The sequence below is a fragment of the Panthera tigris genome, chromosome A2, assembly GCF_018350195.1.
Source record: "Panthera tigris isolate Pti1 chromosome A2, P.tigris_Pti1_mat1.1, whole genome shotgun sequence".
Classification (NCBI taxonomy): Eukaryota; Metazoa; Chordata; class Mammalia; order Carnivora; family Felidae; genus Panthera; species Panthera tigris.
In genome coordinates, this window is record NC_056661.1 from 63693631 (window position 1) to 63714306 (window position 20676).

Sequence of the window (20676 nt, forward strand, 5' to 3'; positions counted from 1 at the left end):
TCCAGTTTTCCCAACACCATTTGTTGAAGGGCGGCTAAAGAAGATGTGGCATATATATATATATACATATATATATATATATATATATATATATATACACACACAATGGATATAACTCAGTCATAAAAAAAGAATGAAATCTTGCCATTTGCAATGCCATGGATGGAACTAGAGGGTATTATGCTAAATGAAATCATCAGTCAGAGAAAGGCAAATATGATTTCAGGCATATGTGGAATTTAAGAAACAAAGTAAATGAGTAAAGGGGGAAAAAAAAGAAAGAGACAAACCAAGAAACAGATGCTTTTTTAAAAAAATGTTTATTTATGATTTATTTTGAGAAAGAGAGGAAATGCAAGGGTGAGCAGGGGAGGGGCAGAGACAGAGGGAGAGGTGGAATCCCAAGCGAGTTCTGTGCTCTTAGCACAGAGCCCAACGTGGAGCTCTATCCCACAAACTGTGAAATCATGACCTGAGCCAAAACCAAGGTTCGGATGCTTAACTGGCTGAGCCACCAAGGCACCCCAAGAAAGAGACTCTTAACTACACAGAACACACCAAGGGTTACCAGAGGGGAAGGGGATGGGAGGTTGGGTAAAACAGGTGATAGGGGTTAAGGGATGTGCTTGTCATGATGAGTACCCAGTGATGGATGGAAGCGTTGAAACACTGTATTGTACACCTGAAACTAATATCACACTGTATGTTGGGGGCGCCTGGGTGGCTCAGTTGGCTAAGTGTCTGACTCTTGATCTCAGCTCAGGTCGTGTTCTCACGGTTCGTGAATTCGAGCCCTGCATCAGGCTCTGCGCTGACAGCATGGAGCCTGCTTACAAATCTCTCTCTCTCCCTCTCTTTCTGCCTCTGTCTCAAAAATAAATAAGTAAACTTAAAAATATTACACTGTATGTTAACTCACTGGAATTCAAATAAAAACTTTAAAAAATAAAGACAATAGTAAAATAAGAAAAAAAGAAAACATACAAGCAGTAATTGATATCTTATTTCTTTTGTTGTTAATGTTTACTTTTGAGAGAGAGACAGAGACAGAGTGCGAGCAGGGGAGGCGCAGAGAGAGAGGGAGACACAGAATCCGAAGCAGGTTCCAGGTTCTGAGCTGTCAGCACAGAGCCTGACGCGGGGTTTGAACTAACAGAGCGTGAGATCATGACCAGAGCCGAAGTCGGAGGCTCAACCGACCGAGCCACCCAGGTCCCCTGATATCCTATTTCTAATGTTTTCAGCTTAGTGCCCTAAGTTCCTTACATGCATTCTCACCAAACCCTCCTAACAATCTCTGGGAAAGGCATGATTATTAGCCCTATCTCACAGATAATGAAACCCGGATATTTAAATAACTTGACTGATGTTTCATACCAAGTAAGTAACTGAACTGGGATTTTAATCTCAACACCCTTTAAACTATTAATTGGTTCAAACCAGCAGAGCTCATTTAGAATATCAATTTTTGACATCTTCCCCTGTAAAACTACGATTAATTATTGAGACTTCACAAGCGCTGATGAATCAGTTGATAATTTTCTTCTTTTGTAACCGTCGTGCACTGAGAAAAAGTATACCATATGCAACCTATATTCCGATGCCAAGTTATGGTTGCGCTTTTCATCAAATGAATCAATTTCATATTTGTTTCCCGAATTAGCTGTGAATTCTTTTGTTAGTAATTAAATCTCATTTAATCAATTTAGGAGAGAAAAGCCATCTGTCAGGTGTGTGAACCTAATTAGCCACGGTGTTTTGAACGGACCAGTATATAATGGTAGTGATTTTATTACCAAGAGTTACAATTGAAACACACAGAATTTTGTCATTACAATTTATGTGAATCTCAACAGCTCATCAAAAAGTCTATTTCTGGGGGAATCTTCATATTTTGCCTTGTAAAAGAACATTTTATGGGAGATTGAATCCAAATGAAGACATCTGTAGTCAGAATTTATAGAATGCCTCGTATGGATGATAATAGCCGCTTCACCCAAACACGTTTACATTTGATACGTATCTTGGACACGTCACACACATTTTTTGAGCGCCCTGTAGTAGGGACCGGGCTGGCCACTGCAGGATTCAAGGGCGAACACGCCGTATTTTATGGTATAGTCAAGGGAGATAGTATCATCGGCGAATGGAAGAAATCTGAAACTTCCAGAAGTTAATGCATCAAGCTTGTTCTAATGAATTCTCGGTGAATCCTCACCGCCCGCTCACAAGTGGGCATTTCTGTTTTACGTGAGGACACCACAGTTGGCAACTGCAGGGATTTAACGAGACACAGTGTCAGCAAAGTTGGCTTCCAAAAAGCAATCAAAACTTTGAAATAATGGTGAGTCTTCTCATGTGGCACCAAGTTAGAAGGTTTCAGTTTGGTGCCTATGATTGTAACTGAAGCATGAGGAGAAGGTGATCTCTGGCAGGAAATTATTTTTATTGCTTAGAAAGAGTGTAAGTACAGTTTCAGGCTTTTCCCAGATCTTTTTTTTTTTTTTAACAGGAAGAAGGGAAGTATCTAGACACCTGGCATACACATGATCAAGCCTGAAATTTACAGGCTGGAATTGTATCATTTCCAACGACTAGACTGAGACATGATGGAGACAGAGCTCTGTTCTAAAATGAGCAAACACATGACTGGTTGAACATATAAGGACATGTACAAGGGCAGGAGGAACTCAAGCAGTAAGGTGACAATGTGATTGTACCTCAGGGGACATGGATCTTGGATGCTCATCATCCCTGGGCATCTGAGTACTGCTTTGCTTCAGGGTAATTACAGACCCCTTCATGTGGTCTGTAGCTCGCTCCGTTTGTTCTTTTTGTTGCTGTTGTAGTTTGTTTGCTTGTTGGTTTTTGATTTTTAATGTTTATTTTTGACAGACAGAGGGCTCAAGGGAGGTAGGGGCAGAGAGACGGGGACAGAGGATCCAAAGCAAGCTCTGTGCTGACAGCCGCGAACCTGACGCGGGGCTCGAACTTGCGAGCCATGAAATCCTGACCTGAGCCAAAGTTGGACGCTCAACTGACGGAGCCATCCAGGTGCCCCTCTCTTCATTTGTAGCCCTGTCTCCCTCCCCAAAGACTTGCTGCCTCTCAGACATACTGAATGCCCTAAGGCCAAACAGCAATTTATTTTTATTCTGTGGCGAATCCATTGTTTTTTTCTTTCATAACAATTGCTCGCAAATATAGAAGAGCTCAATTAAATGTCTTGGGCAACTCACCAAGAGAGCTTCAAGTATCCCCAAATTTCCAACTAGTCTAGGTTACTCTTAGGTATCGTTTCTCACCAAGAAACGAAATTTTCATCACTTGGAGAGTTACTGCCAGCCTCTCGAGTGAGTGGGATTCAACCTCATGCCTCAGCCAAATTGCAAATCATGTGACATATGGGTCCATGATTAGACAAAATTTGGAATTCTAAGTCTGCAAATGTTAAGGGTATACTTTATTAGAAGTGCCAGCAACTGAACAGAATTCCAACTAATCATTTTTCTTGAAACTTAAAGTCAATACCCGTACCTTCCACACTGTGAAGAATAAACAGTCAGCAGGAGCCGAAGTGTGTCGATGCTGACGGTGTCCAGCTGAATGACACTGACGCTCTCGCAGACTTTCCTTTCCAAGACAAGACATGAATTAATGGGGGAATGCAGGAACTCTAAACTTCTGATCAAAGGAAAGAAGTTTTGTCAACAAGCAAAAAGTGCAACGTTGAGAAAAATTTTGACAGGCAAAGGTGTATCAATGGAGTCAGGGCATGGAACGGAAAGGATCTTAGGTACTTGCAGAAATGTGTCCAAGGAGACTGCTCTTTTTCCCAAGGAATCTAGTATTCTAGGGTCTTCTTTTTCATTGAAGGAATCATTCATGTTACGTGACAGGCCCAGAGCAGGGAAAATGTGTTTAACACCTCCATATCTACTTTCGTCATCTCACTTCTGGGGGTCCCTACAAGTAACCTGCACACCATGACCTCAGGGAGCATTCAGGAATTTCAACTGGGCTGTTAGCAGTTCATTTCTTCCTTGAGCTTCTAATTAACCTGACACATTGACCAAATGCTCAGATTCCATCACACATCACTCCTCGGCAATATCCTACTGGACCGGACTCTTATTCTACAGAGAATATAGCAGATGCTATATAACATCTTTATAAATAAAACACTTACTGGGCACCTGGGCGGTTCAGTTGGTTAAACATACAACTCTTGAAGTTGACTCAGGTCCTGATCTCACCATTTGGGAGATCGAGCCCCATGTCAGGCTCTGTCCTGACAGAGAGGAGTCTGCGTGGGATTCTCTCTCCCGCTCTCTCTGCCCCTCCCCTATGTGCAGGCACGGTCTCTCCCTCTCTCAAAATAAATAAAGAAACATTTTTAAAAAACAAATAAATAAAACACATAATATATATAAATATGTAAATAGAATTTGTGTAACAAATTAGATATAACATCTACAGAAACATTGTTATGTATTATCTGTGCCTCATAATTCTTTTTTTAAAGCTTATTTATTTATTTTGAGACAGAGAGAGAGAGAGCTCAAGTGGGGGTAGGGGCAGAGAAAGAGGAAGAGATTGAATCCCAAGCAGGTTCTGTGCTGTCAGCCTGGAGCCCAATGCAGGGCTGGAACTCACGAACCTTGAGATCATGACCTGAGCCAAAACCAAGAGTTGGACGCTTAACCGACTGAGGCTCCCAGGTGCACCCGTGCTTCATAATTTTTAATTGGGTTTGTGGAGTAATTGCTCAGGATTCTTCACTATCACATAGCAACAGCCAAGAATCAAATGACTGTCCATCTGAGTTCAAAGTCAACACACTTAATTGCTCTATGTTACTCTGTCATGTGAAACTGGGCTGACGTGATTATTCCCAAAAGGCAAGTCCACACTTTATGTCTGGCGGGTGGAAATGAAGTTTAGGTGCTGGAAAAGCTGAGGATCATGACTTTATTTCCAGTTACGACCTACATTAGACTGCAGAAACTTCTCTTCCTGTTCATATTTTACAAATTGTGTTTAAAATGGACTCTTCCTGGAAGCTGCATTCATTCATTCGACAATTATATATTAAATTCCTTTTTTGTAAAGGAAATGTGTTAGGCACTGGTCATGCTCCAGCGTGTAAGATGGACACTATCTGCCATCACAGTCTGGAATAAGCGTTAAAAATGAGGGTGAAGAAATAGTTTTAAAAATTACAAGTATAAAATATAAAAATATATACATGCACATATACACATTTTAATTATTTAATCAAATTTTATTTGGTTAATATTTTTTAAGTGTCTTTCTTTTTTCCTCCCTTCCTTCCTTCCTTCCTTCCTTCCTTCCTTCCTTCCTTCCTTTTGAGGGACAGAGAGAGAGAGAGAGAGAGAGAGAATCCCAAGCAGGTGCTGAGCTGTCAGCACAGAGCCCGATGCAGGGCTCGAACTCAAGAACCATGAGATCACAACCTGAGTTGAAATGAAGATTCGGATGCTTAACCAACTGAGTCACCCAGGTGCCCTTGATTAATAATTTTATGATCATCTTTTATAGCCCTGATATGTGCTCCATGGGAGTTGTTTGAAGACTCCGTCCTGTATGATTCTCAGTCCATGAAATGGCCACACTTTACAAAGCCCTGTTCTGTGCACACAATCCTTACTCCATGCATCCTAACAAATCCAATTATATGGGAAATATTAAAAATCGCAATAGCAATATGACATATTTTATATAAAACGAAGAAATTAAGATATTAAGATATATGTGTGAATAGACTATATACATAACAGCATATATTTACTATACAAAATGAAATTACTAAAATAATAGAAAGAAACGAATACAATTCTTAATTATAGGCAGCGGAAGGAGTAGGTTGAGGCTTTTTTGATCATAAAATATCATTTTGATATTGAAACACAAATATGCAGCTGTTTAAAAAAATGGAATTATATAGAAAGGAGAATTTGAACACAGATTGAAAATGGAACATACTTCTATTTCAAATTATTTTATTAATAGCTACAGGGAGGAAAGAATTGTTTCTGGTGATCTAAAACCTGTCTATAAACCATGTCTATGACAACTGAGTGGGAAGTACATTAAGGAACAAAAGAACAGCCACATGAAATCCCACAATATATTCAGTCGCCTGATTATTCATGGAATTAGCGGTATTATTGTATTGAAATTGCTGTTACAGTGCAGGGTTAAGCAAATAAGTGATTATGTTAATGCTATCAGTATAAAAGAGAAAAGCTGCAAGTATAATACTAAAGAACTTATGCTCAACTTAACCAATTCAATTAATCACAAGATTCTTTAAATTATATTTTTGTGTTCGTGGAAAAGGTCTAGAAGTCATGATACGCTGATTTCAACGAGTAGGAAAACAGTAATAATGTGGCAGCCCCTGTCTTTTTCCAAATCTGTTTCTCCACCAAAAGGAAGCAGAGTTTATCAGAGAAATCTAATTCTAGCTGGACAGAGAACACACAAGGCTTTGCCGGACTATTTTACAGTGTCACAATACAGGGAAAGCCCGCAGTGCCCAGTAAAGGGCCTTCTTTGGTTAAACTAGACATTGAGACTCGACAGATTACGATAGGCCTTACGTGGGGTTGATCTGTCAGTAGAATATAAAAACAGGAATCAGAGCTTGCCAGGAGGGTACCCCGCGCATTTCTTGTTGGTCAGGCTCTTGAAGCCACACATCAGATAGCTCGGGTGCAGTGAGATGACAGCCATGTGGCAGGGTGTGACAGCTGCCTTGTACAAAGAGCCGCATTCCCTACAGGAGCTGATATCTCTTGGAACAGCTTCAGAGCCTATATTATTGAAGATATTTCTAAAAGAGAGTGTCTTTTTTTGACTAGGTATCATGGGCTCCAGAAGGATTCAATCCCAGGAGTGATCACACTCAGGGAAGCCGGTAGATATGGCTTTGTATCTCATTATTCTTCCCGGCTAGATCCAATTTGCCCAATGAGTGGTAATTTTTACTATAAGCAATGGTACTTGGTAACTTACGGTCTTTATCTGTTTCCAGGGAAACACGGCCAAGAAGTTAACCAAGGGTCAGTTTCTCCTGCAGAAGGGGAAAAGCGTTTGTTAATCTCTTGCTTACAGGAGTTTTCAAATGTTAATGATGTTTAAAAAATATATAAAGAAAATAGTAATGGTTTGTTGCTATTTGAGATGACTATTGTTCCAACACTGTAATCTAACAGTTGGTAATTAAAGGGGGAAGGAAAAAGTCTTTATCTGTGGAATCCAAGTAGCACCGGCTGATGAGAATGATGGCTAACGAATGTAGGAGCGTCGGATGACAGCAGTGGAATGTACGGTTTTTCCATCCTTAAGGAAATACCTGTCTAGGGCAAGGCTGGTCAAGAGACGCTACAATCATCAGGTGAAAGAAAGAGGAGGGGGGCTGGATATCAGCACACTGTATAACCCCACGCACAGATTACCTGATGTCCACAAAGAGGGTCCATTCCTTTACAACTCAGGTTTTCCTGTATCCCCATTATGGTTCAGTGATCAGGACCCTCTATTTCCTGCCCCCCCACCCCCTCCTTAGGAGGAAAAAGTATGGCGCGTTTGGTGGGTCCGGGAAAAGACATTAAACTTCCCTAGATCATCCGCTTCCTTCTCCACTTTCTTGGGCTTCGATTGCTCGTAGGAAGCACACATCCCGTCGCCCTCCAAGTCATCTTCTCCAGGGCAGTAAGCCCTCCCCTCACGAGTTTAGGGAAGGCTGGCCTATGCTTCCTGAGCCATGTGTGTGACTAGGTGGACCCACCAAACTTGGAACGAAAGATTAACATGAAACTTGGGGCATGTATCTGTGCCAAATGGTTCAAATGAAACTCCTCCATTGGTTCTTACAAAATCAACTCTTCACAATGTATACCCTTCACCCTGCATTGTATTCATCGTATGACCTGTATTCCTTGTTCCTTAGCGCTCTAGTAGGGTTGGGTTAGGGGGGAATTTTTGCAGGAGATCAGAGAAAGGCAGGAGAAAGAGGTGGGGCATTAAGTTTCTTGGAGCCCTGCCTGCAGAATTGCCTGGAGCTGACTTCCTACTTCTATCAAGAGTCAGAAGGGCGCATTAAAACAAGGGATTTTCCAAATGTGATAGCTGCCGGTTTTGGTGTTGCTAAAGCTTAAGTCTTGGACTTCCGATAAATTCTATTACATATTATTCTCAGTCACACAAAAAAATATATAATGGTGTCAGAAGGTACAAACTTCCAGTTATAAAATAAATAAGTCACGGGGATGTAACGTATAGCATGGTGACTATAGTTAATAGCACTGTACTGCATATTTGAAAGTTGCGAAGAGAGCAGACCTTAAAACTCCTCATCACAAGAAAAACGTCAACTATGTGTGGAGATACGTATTAACTAGACTTAGTATGGTGAGGATTTCACAATGTATACAAATATCGAATCCTTATGCTGTTTACCCGGAACTAATACGTTATATGTCACTTATATCTCAATTAAAAAACAAATATAATTCAACATGTATAAAATCTTTGCCTGGAAAGATAAGAGGCTCAGTGAATAAACAACTTTATTGATGGTATCAGGGCATTCCTACAGTTTAATTTATAAATGATAAATTTAAATTTTAAAGAGAGTGAAAAACAAGTTCACAGCTGGGACAGGTATTTGGATGCAAAACCAAAAAAAAAGGAAAAGAAATTGTTCTTGCAAACGTAATTTGTTAACAGAAGATTCTTTCAAGATTCCTGAACTCTGCATGAGTATGCTCTGTAGAGTCTTATAAAACTTTGATGCTTAAAGTAATTATTTTATTACATGATTTTCTTGCTTGATAGTTATCATTCTAGTAATAATATTTGGGTAAACATGTTTTCTAAAGGTGTAAATGCTTGAAAGATTTCCTTATGAGTCAGAAATGCTTTGAAAATAACCTCCCTCCCTCCCTCCACATGCAATGGCATGACTGATGGACACCTTTAAAAAATAAGTGAAGAAAAATATAGTGTGTTAAGAATCATATCAAAATACTGTATGACTGAAGATATTTCTAGCAGAGAATGCTTTTCACTCCTGGGCATCATGAGAACTGAGCCCTACCCATGTGATTGATCCTTGGCAGACTGCAAACAAATCAATTATACCTCAGAAACACTTATTGGCAGACTTATTGTTTAATTATTAAAAGACTTTTAAAACAATTTTTTTCACAGTTAAAAATTAAAGAGGGCACCTGGGTGGCTCAGTCAGTTAAGTATCCGACTTCGGCTCAGGTCATAATCTCACAGTTTGTGAGTTCGAGTCCGTGTTGGGCTCTCTGCCTTCAGCACAGAGCCGGCTTTAGACCCTCTGCACCCCCACCCCCGCCTTCCCCTCCCTCACTGGTGTGCACTCTCTCACTCACTCTCTCAAAAATAAACATTTAAAAATAAATAAAGGAGAATAATAAAGGCCATGCTCATTATATGTTCTCAGGCAATTCCTTCTGATTTATTTTTAAACGTATTTTCTAATTAAATGCTGTTTTATTTTTCAAATTTTTAAAGCAAAACTTTGATGTGAACATTGAGGAGATAAAATTAAAATTTAACGTATTGGCAAAAATCCCATTATTATTAGCCTGTCCTAGATTAAATGTTCATATCATTCTGTCTTCCGTATACACTTTTTATAGTGCCACTAAACTTCGGTTGGTCTCATTCCGTCTTTCCCTTCCTGGAATGGTAATAAAACACATTTTGCAAATGATTTGCAAACATTGTCCTAATGACTATTACTTGAGGCTATGTGCAAATATTTACTTACACATTATCTCAGATTTACGCATTTTGGTCATTTCCGATAAACTGTTAGCACACCTAACCCCTCGATAAACACTTCTCTGTTGCACCTTAGTTTTGTATTTATGATTATTACTGCAGATACGGTACAAGTAGTAGTTATACTGAGATAAATTAGTAACTGGAGATCAGACTTCCAGAAATACCATATCAAACAGAACTCCCCACGCCAATAATTCTAAAGCCCACCCCACAAGACGGGAATGATGGGGGGGGTGCAGAATCAGGGTGGGGAGGTGCAGGGGAGGTCCAGGTAAGGGGTCATCTCTGGGGAGCTGACATTTCAAAGGCAGATTGGAGGTCATCAATTTTTACCTTTCCTGATGACCCTGTGCACCCCTAACAAGTTTGTAAACCGAAGATTAGAAAGGGTTTTCACTACAGCTCTTTATTTCTTTTTTCACTGCAATCATATCGAAGCATCATCCTGTAACCAATCATAAACACCTGCAGCTTTGGGGCTCTTCCAAGACCAGCCAGGGACTGGTCCTCAGGTGTCCCGGGCCCTTTGTAAACAACCTGAAGCTCATTCTTGAGCCGTGCCGGTGTCCCCAGGAGCCTGGTGCCTGCTGGTCTGAGGCCCACCACTGACCGAGAGTCTTAGGGAGGGCTGCCCCTGCCCAGAGATAAAAATCAGAAAGCCAGGACAGTGTTGGCTGGAAGAAGTATGTTGTAGGGAAGCTTGTTGGACACGTGCGGAGCCAAGGATACAGACAGATGAGACCTGAGGACAGTCCTGAGGGCAGACATTCGACTTCAGACCTACTCTTTAAAAACTGGAGGCTTCAGGGGTGCCTAGGTGGCTCAGTCAGTTAAGTGTGCAACTTCAGCTCAGGCCATGATCTGGTGGTTCACTAGTTCAAGCCCCACATCGGCTCTCTGCTGTCAGTGTGGAGATCACAGGAGAGATCTTGGGATCCTCTGTCTCCCTCTCTCTCTGCCCCTCCCTGCTTGTGCTGTCTGTCAAAAATAAACATTAAAAAACAAAAATAAACTGGAGGCTTCAGAGAGCATTATGCCTGCAGAGAGGGAGAAGGTGGGGGTGAGTTCCTGCCTTCCTCTGACCCCTTCCCGGCTCCCCCAGCCTCTCCAAATCACACACTGCACTTCAGCTTACCTGCTTTGTATGTGGGGCTCACCTGCTATGGCATGGCTGCAAAAGGCTGCAAACCAGCAACTGACATGGTGGAAGAGAAAGCGAGGAGTCTGGTGTTATTTTCTTTTCTTTCTTTTCTTTTCCTTTCTGTTCTTTTCCTTTCTTTTCTTTTTTCTTTTCCCTTCCTTTCCTTTCTTTTCTTTCCTCTCTTTCTTTTCTTTCTTTCTTTCTTTCTTTCTTTCTTTCTTTCTTTCTTGTTATGAGTACAATGTTACATTAGATTCAGGACTACAACACAGAGACTCAGGTGAATTTCTATTTTAGGAGAAGTCTGCTTTTTATCTTACCAAAGTTTCCTGTAAAGAAAAGGAGACCTGGGGGTGAAAATAAGGGGATGTTAATGTTTTATTTATGTATTTTTTTGAAAGAGAGAGAGACACAGAGTGTGAGCAGGGGAGGAGCAGAGAGAGCAAGAGGGAAACAGAATCCAAAGCAGGCTCCAGGCTCCGAGCTATCAGCACAGCTGACGGGGTTCCATCTCACAAACCATGAGATCATGATCTGAGCCGAAGTCAGACGCCCAGCAGACTGAGCCCCCAGGTGCCGCAGGAGGAGGAAGTATTTAAGGAGAATCCTGCCACGCAAATTTCAACAGGACACAGGAGCTTTATTATATATATATATATTATATATATATATTATATATATAATAATATTATATATTATATATAATATTATATAATATATATAATATATATACACATGTATGTATATGTATGTATTATATATTTATATGTATGTATATGTATATATTTATATGTATGTATGTATATGTATATATTATATATACATATATATGTATGTATGTGTATATATTATATATACATATATATGTATGTATGTGTATATATTATATATACATATATATGTATGTATGTGTATATATTATATATATATTATATATACATATACATATATATATACACATAAATATATATACATACATATATATGTGTGTATATACATGTACATATATGTATATATGTATATATGTACATATATATGCATATATGTATATACATATATACATATACATGTACATATATACATATATATGTATGTATGTGTATATATTATATATTATATATACATATACATATATACATAAATATATATACATATGTATGTATGTATTATATACATATATACATATATGTATGTGTATATATATACACACATGTGCATCTTATAAATCTTATTAAAATATTTTTATTTCTTTGTTCTGTCACCAAAAATTGTTGGGGAATAATGAACTTCGATAATGCATACACCTTCAGCACGTGCATTCCCTTCAACGTAGGATTAAGCCTGATTCAGCTACTTCTGCAGATAAATGGTTTAAAAACAATACTGCCCTCCTTTTTAAAGTTTATTTTAGTTACTTTTGTGAGAGAGAGAAAGAGAGTGGGTGAGGGGCAGAGAGAGAGGGAGAGAGAAAATCCCAAGCAGGCTCCCTTCTGTCTGTATAGACCTTACCTCTCACGAACCCTGAGATCATGACCTGAGCTGATATCAAGACTCAGAGGCTTAACCGACTGAGCCCCCAGGCGTCCCTGTCTATTTTTTCCCCTTTGTTATCAGTTATTTTTACTTCATGTATTTCAAACCTCTATTATTAGGTGTTAATGTATTAAGAATATCCTCCTGAAATATTGGCCTCTTCATCATTATGAAATGACCTTCTCAAACCTGGCAATATTTCTTGCTCTGAAATATACTTTTGTCTGGCATCCATAGCCACTCTGTTTCTTTGATTAGTTTTTCTGTGATTTACCTCTGTCCATCGCTTTCTTTACTTCTTTTCTACCTCTCAGTGTCTTTATATTAAACAGGATTTCGGGTCATCTACATATAGTTGGGTCTCAGTCTTCACGTACTGTGAAAAGTGGGGTCTTTGTACTTTAAATGTTTGAACCACTCATTTAATTAATTTAATTTCACCTAAGTTTTATTTACCTAGAGTATTTTGCCCTTCCCCCCCCTTTTCTACTTTATTTCTGTACTAAGAATTTTTTTGACTATACTTTTTCTCCATCGTTAGCCTGTTAGAGATTTCTTTTATCCTTTACAAATGCTTACTTAAAAGTTATAGCTCTGACTTTTCAGTATAAATCTTTAAGCTGTCACGATCTATTTTCACATAAGATGACACTGGGGCATATGGTTTAAGAAGCAACAATTCACGTCTATTTCTCTCCTCCTGGCCTTTGTCATACATTTTTAAAACAATCAGTAAACTATGTTTTAGAAAGAATGGAATAGGGCCTTTTGTAGCCACATGGATGGAACTGGAGGGTGTCGTGCTAAGTGAAATAAGCCATACAGAGAAAGACAGATACCATATGTTTTCACTCTTATGTGGATCCTGAGAAACTTAACAGAAGACCATGGGGGAGGGGAAGGGGAAAATAAAAGTTAGAGAGGGAGGGAGCCAAACCATAAGAGACTCTTAAAAACCGAGAACAATCTGAGGGTTGATGGGGGGGTGGGAGGGAGGGGAGGGTAGGTGATGGGCATGGAGAAAGGCACCTGTTGGGATGAGCACTGGGTGTTGTATGGAAACCGATTTGACAATAAATTTCATATTTAAAAAAAATAAAGAAATTCTTAAAACTTAGCAGCTGTCTCTTATGTTTACTTACATAATTACCATTTCTTGTATTCTTTCTTTCAGTAGAACCAAATCTTTATGCTTTTCTTTCCTTCTTCCTGGAGAACTCCCCCACATTTCTTGCAGTGCAAATATGTTGGTGATGCATTCTCTCTCAGGTCTTCTTTTTTTTTTGAACATCTATTCATTTCATCTTATATTTTTAATAGAAGCTTTAATAGAAGCTTCTATTTTTAATAGAAGACATACTCTAAAAATGCAGTGTATATTACATTCAAAATACAACCATTTTACTTAACCATAATGTATATTTTGTCATATCCCTTTTCTTTAATTTACTTTTTTAATGTTTATTTATTTTTGAGAGAGAGAGAGAGAGAGAGAGAGAGAGAGAGCGAGCAGGGAGGGGCAGAGAGAGAGAGCAGGGAGGGGCAGAGAGAGAGGGAGACACAGAATCCGAAGCAGGCTCCGGGCTCTGAGCTGTCAGCACAGAGCCTGACATGGGGCTCGAACCCATGAATCCAGAGATCATGACCTGAGCTGCAGTCGGAAGCTTAACCAACTGAGCCACCCAGCCCCCCCAAGGATTCTGATGCAGTAAGCTTGTCTGCATGTTACAACAACCCCGAATGACTCTGGTGGGGGTTCAGTGCCTGCACTTTGACAACACTATTTGCAACATCATGCCCAAGCACTCCCATTAACAACATGGATACAGATTTCCAGTTTCCAAGCCAAGATGCCAAGTTAAGGCTTTGCTTTTCAACCTTAGAGACCCTTACAACCTATCACGAGTATTGACCACTGCCCATAAATCCATCGGAATGGCAAGCTGTGCTTTCTTCAACTGGGCACCAGGAACTACCCACCCTCGGGTTTTCATCCTGCTGACACATTATCACTCCACCCTTCCTGGATTTGATCAGCTCGATCACCTGCAGAATAGCGCCCATGCAACTAACAGGCACACGGTCCGTGGCCTATCACCTTAACTCATGCAGGTCTCACGAGAGCACACAAGCTAGGCCTTGTAAAAGTGGAAACAAGTTTTAAAAGTTTCTAGAAAGTTGGAAAATACACAGATTTAGAGTCAGGAATCCAGGAATACAGATATAGACAGCCAGATAGTGATACACATATAGATGCGGATAGAGACAGAGACAGACAAGGACACGGTATATTCGTCTGCTGGGACTGCCATAACAGAATACCACAGGCGGGAAGTCTTAAACAACAGAAATGTGTTTTTCACAGTTCTGGGGGCGACAAGTCCAAGATCGATGTGCCTTCAGGATCGGTGTCTGGTGAGATCTTTCTTCCTAACTTATAAAGAGTGACTTCATTCTGAGTCCTCACATGGCCCTTTTTGTATATGTTTGGAGACACAGAGAGATGGGGAGACAGAAAGAAATCTCTGGTATTTCTTCATCTTCTTATAAGGACACCAGTCCTATTAAATTGCGATGCCTGGGTGGCTCAGTCAGTGGAGCATCCAACTTTGGCTCAGGTCGTGATCTCCCGGTCCATGGGTTCGAGCCCCGCGTCGGGCTCTGTGCTGACAGCTCAGAGCCTGCCTGCTTCGGATTCTGTGTCTCCCTCTCTCTCTTCCCCTCCCCTGCTTGTATTCTGTCTGTCTCTCTCTCAAAAATAAATAAACATTAAAAAAATTAAGTGAAGCCCCGCCCCCCCCGGGTAACCCCATGTAACCTTTCTTATCTCCTTACAGGTCCTGTCTCCAAATACACTCACATTGGGGGTTGAGGCTTCTACATACAGATTTGGGAAGAAGACACTTCAGTCCTAACATAACGACCTAGACATTATGTATAGGCTTGTAGGCTGCTTTACAATTTAGAAAGAGTGTTTACATAGTGTAGCTTAGTTTACTTTTGCAATATTCCCTTTCTTCTGTAGATGCTATTTGATGTTAAATACCCCCATTGCTTATATCTTTCCCACTAGATGGATATCTAGGACAGAGGTCTTAACTGGATTTAATATAGCATCTTACTTAGATGTGTATCCGTGCTGTGGTGTTGGAGAATATTCTCTCTTCTTATTTCATAAAGAATATATGAAAAGCAAACTTGTGTGCCTTTTCACACTGGCAAACATCTTGATCTTGTCTTTACTCACGTGAGGGATTAGTCCTTGGAAGATGGCAGATACTTGTTCTTGAATGCCGACGGAGGTGAGATTCTGAGAAGGCAACGTACTGGCCCAGGGTCGCTCCAGTGGGAGATAGTAGATTCTAGAGACACAATTCAAACCCTAGTCCTTGAGCTATTTTATTTGTGAAACATTCATATCTTTTATCGTTGGGGAGTTTTGAATGGCTGTTCCTCTCTAGGATCTATTGCTACAAAGATAAGCAAAGATATTTATTTCTCTGCTGCTGAGAATTTCACAGTATAGTGATAGAGACAGAAATATTCATCCTTATTCTTTTTCATTTCGCCCACCGTCTAATTGGCCAGAATCACTGCTCACTTTCCATGCCTTACACTCTTCTGGATAGATGCTAGGCCGACACCCTTCCCTGATCCAGCCACTCTTAAAATCCACACGGGACCTCAGTTCCCCAAGCCTCTCGTTGCAGAAAGCTTCCCATGATGACATCTCCTGCAACCCGGAGGTCTTTTCTTTCTCTGCCATACTTAAAACAGCATTTCTACTTCTCATATCATCCAGCGGTTTCTAATTTCCATTGCATTTAGAATTTGTAGCCTCATGACACTGAGAAAACTCGTAAGGGCTTACCTGTGTCTGTTCATTATCTCCCCAGATGACAGACCCTTCCCTTATGCGTTGGCTGTCCAAGGCCTTTAAGCCATTATGACCTCACTCTCCCTCATTTCCTTGTGAGCTAAAATGACAGTTTTGCAGAAAGAATTTCCCTAAGACAGCTGTTGCCATCATGCCTCACCCCCATATACTGCTAGCTCTCTTGAAAAACTCTGCCTTTATATTATATAATTACTGTATGTAATACACACACTGTGCTCTCTCCAAGAGTAAGGTCCTGGTTTATTTCATCATTTTATCTCATGCTGTTAACAGTATCTGATATTTAAAAGTACTCGAAAATATTTGTGGATATGTGAATTGATTAGTATTGATATATGTGAAAACAGTATCAGACTGACATTTTTTAAAAAATCTCAGTACAAGCAATAACTGAATGTCAGAGGGGTGCCTGGCTGGCTCAGTCAGTTGAGCGTCCAACTCTTGATTTCGGCTCAGGTCGTGATCCCAGGGTTGTGGGATCGAGCCCCGAGTCGGACTCTGTGCGGAGCATGGGGCCTGCTTAAGATTCTCTCTTTTTCTCTCTGCTCCTCTCCCCAACTTACTCTCTCTCAATCTCTCTCTCTCTCTCTCTCTTAAATAAATTTTAAAAAAGTGTCAGATAAATTCAAAGACAAATAAGTTTTCCTCATATTGAGCAAGGTTAAGCAATTTCTACATCCTGCTGTCCAATATAGGGCAGGGGGTGAACATTTGCTAATTTCCACCTGGCAAAGCTTCAAACTTCAATGATGAATGAATAGATTTCTTCATAGTATTGAACAAAGGCTTAACCCTAAGTTTTTCTATTCAGAGCCAGAGGCACTACAGATAGCAAATAGAAATTGGAGTTCATAGTAACCCCAAAAGTATCACTGAAAGGAATTCTTGTATCAAAGTCCAAGATGGTTTTTAAAGTAGTCTGTTAGGATGGGGCACCTGGGTGGCCCAGTTGGTTGAGCATCTGACTCTTGATTTCGGCTCAGGTCATGACACCAGGGTCGTAGGATCGAGTCCCGCGTTGGGCTCTGTGCTGAGCAGGGAGCTTGTTTAAGATTCTCTCTCTCCCTCTGCCCCTCTTCCCAGCTCCCACTCTCTCCTTCTAATTAAAACTCAACAATCGATCAATCAATCAATAAAGTAGTCTGCTACCTACTGAGACATTCGTGAAAAGCATTGTCTTCGTCCTCAGAATTAATAGAAACAAACATTTCTCAACAAACTTTTATGGAACGCTTGTTATGGAGGATGATCTGGGTGTTTTAGAAACATCTCACTTAAGTGTGGAGTCGCTTCCATTCTTTGCCTGTGGGAACTAAGCCCAGTGAGATGAACTGACTGCACAGAATTTACAGAGCTGGTTACTGGCTGCAGGAATAGGCACAGAAAATAATACTAATTATTGTACTAATTCCACAATAATTCTTTAGCCTGATTTCAAATTAATCAGCAACCATGACCTCATGATTGGAAATTGTAGGAAAGCTATGAAGATGTTGTGGCGAATGGCTGTCAGGGCCCGAGCGAGACCTGGGAGGACCTGCGTGGACCAATTCGTGATGGAAAATGCCATCAGTGACACTACCGTGGAGTCACGGACTGGGACTATCAGCAACTAACTGGAATTCAGGACTCATCAAACCCCACTGCTTTTGTTTATTTCCTGCTCACCAACTTGCTTTTGGTTCCACACGGTGGCCATAATACAAATGCATGCCTAAGGGAAGGAATCTGTCCAGGTGAGTAAGTCTTCTGTCGCCTTGTTGAGTGCATTTGTCCAGCTGTCTGTTTTAGTCTGGCTTCCCCAGAAGCTGACCCTTAGATAAGGATTTAGAGTCAAGTAATTTTTTTAGGACACGATCCTGGTAATGGAGGAGTGAGGCATTCTCCCCGTGGCAGAATGCATTAACACGTTTGTCACCTAATAAGGTTGATCACAATGGGGACTGCACAAAACAAGCCTCAGTGTTAGTCAGGCCCAGAGCCCTGGAAGCCAGAGTGTTGGTTGTTCATTGGTTGAGGGCTGCTTCCTGGGGCATGAATATCCAGGCACTTCCAGCCTGTCCCGTGCATGGGCTGAGCCTGAGCCAGGAGAAGCCTTCGGGCAGGTGTCTGGGGTACGAGATCAGAGATCAGCGAAGTGACTGGCAACAATGAAAAGAAAGGGTGATGCACCACACGTGTTTGGCGTAACTCTCCATCCACCTTCACACACCTCTGCCTGAAAGCTGACACAATCATTCAGATCCTTGTATCCCCAAGGCACGTTTCAAATGCAACTTTGTTCCATTAAAAACAAACAAACAGCAACAACAACAACAGTAACAAAAAGCTCCCAAAACACTCGGAATGTATTTGTTGAGTCTCTACACTAATGCACTCACTGTATTGGGCATCTATATTATAAATATAAACCAAAGAGCATACCTATCCTCAAGGCGGGATGTTGAGAAACAAAACATTCTACTGATCTTTACAATCTCAGAAAAACCAAAGTACTGACATGAGCAAGCTGCAGTGGGACATCGAGGAAAGGGACACGAACACTTCCAGGGACCTAACTACCAGGGCAAACTTGCCTGAGCTTGCATTTACACTATCTTGGAGCCTGTGAAGTCTCCAACATGTGCAACGTGAAAAGACGTTGGGGATGGGGATCCAATTGCTTCCTAATTCATAAGTAACTCTTTTCAATACTTTATATAGCAGGATTCCACATCAGGAACGGACTCACTCGTAGATTTATTAGGGCAATGGGTCCCACAAGAAAGTAATGTATCTGCTAAAATAATTCTGATCCACCTGATGGTTAAATTTGAGCAGCACACATGCTCAAATCAAAAGATGAGGCCCCTTGCTTCAGGGGCCTCATCTTGGAAGATGAAATGAGGATACTTCCACCAAGATGACTAGTGTGGGTGCCAAAGAGTTTGACCAGATGTTCACGATGATATGGCCTCAATCTACAGCAGGGTCAGTGGGGATGGAAAACAGGGCACGGTCCAGATATTTTTGGTTTATTGAAAGCTGGTTTTTGTGCTTCATCAGGCTGATCGAATTCATTTCCAATGTCTGCAATTTATTAGCTATGAAAACTTGAGCAGATTAAGTATTCTGCTGGCTTTCTCTTTGGTCATGTAGAGATTCAAATAGCAGTAGCCTCCTAGGGTTGATGGCAAGATTAGATTAGATAAAACTCTTCATTTATCACTTAGCATGGCACCTAATACTCAGCGAGCGGTTAATAGATGTCAGATAATGTTGTTACTGCTATTATTATCCTATTTATTTTCAGAAGAACTATCACAACTGAAATTTTCAACCATAATATGCACATTAATTTTACACAGGATACAGCCTTATTTTCTCATCTAATTCCAGTCCTTTCCAAATCAGACACACCATACAATTGTATAATCATAGATCAACAGAGTAAAAACATAATTAAATGTGATTAATGCATTTTCCCTTAATTATGTCAGTGCAGCATATTTTTCCTGACTGGTGTAAACAGTTAATAGTTAATAGGTCATTAAAATTCCCCGAGGTGGAAATATACTACACATCACTGGCTCCTGCACTACTCCAAGTGCAGTCCTTAAGAAAAAATAAATACTGTAAATTAATTGCGTCATTAAGGATTTTTCCAGCCTTTGAAATAATTCATAATTGTATAATATTCAATTGTAAATTACAAGTTTTGTTAATCATAATGGCTGTGAATCAAGGGTGTTTAAATGGCCTGATGATTAAGTCAGTTCCTACAACCTCAACTACTTTACTTATTTCTACTTACTTCTTTTCAGGAAAGAATCAGATTCTTTTCAGCTTTAACAAGAAACACGTGTATCAAAAGATTAGTAGAATGGTGACTGACAGAGAAATAAAAGACCCAGAAAAGGGAGAAAAGGCATAAAATTATCGATGAAATCATGCATGTCTGGGAAAAGTATCAGATGTGGTGCAGTTTCAAAGTAGCAATGGTACAAATAAAATAATACAAAATACAATGAATTATGAACTCTCATTGTTCAAGAGTGGACTACTGGCTTGACAATGCCAATTTTTTTTTTCTTACAACCAAATCAAATTTAGTTTCTTTGGCAATCTCACCAATTCCTGTGATTCCATCTCCAATCAATTCCAACTGACTCCAAACTCACCAAATTCCTCTAGCTTTAAATAGGACCATAGATGGGGCCCTTGGGGGGCTCAGTCAGTTGAGCATCTGACCTCAGCTTAGGTCATGATCTCACAG

General features: G+C 40.3%; 1 long non-coding RNA gene across 1 annotated transcript; it reads right to left on the reverse strand.

Moving 5' to 3' along the window:
* Positions 1–1841: 1841 nt before the first annotated feature.
* Positions 1842–16447, reverse strand: LOC122236418. Its single transcript, XR_006214471.1, has 5 exons — positions 16395–16447; positions 15771–15885; positions 7042–7099; positions 3538–3633; positions 1842–2272 (listed from the first exon to the last, which is right to left on the reverse strand). It is a non-coding gene; the product is annotated as an uncharacterized LOC122236418 (long non-coding RNA).
* Between the last annotated feature and the right edge of the window lie 4229 nt (positions 16448–20676).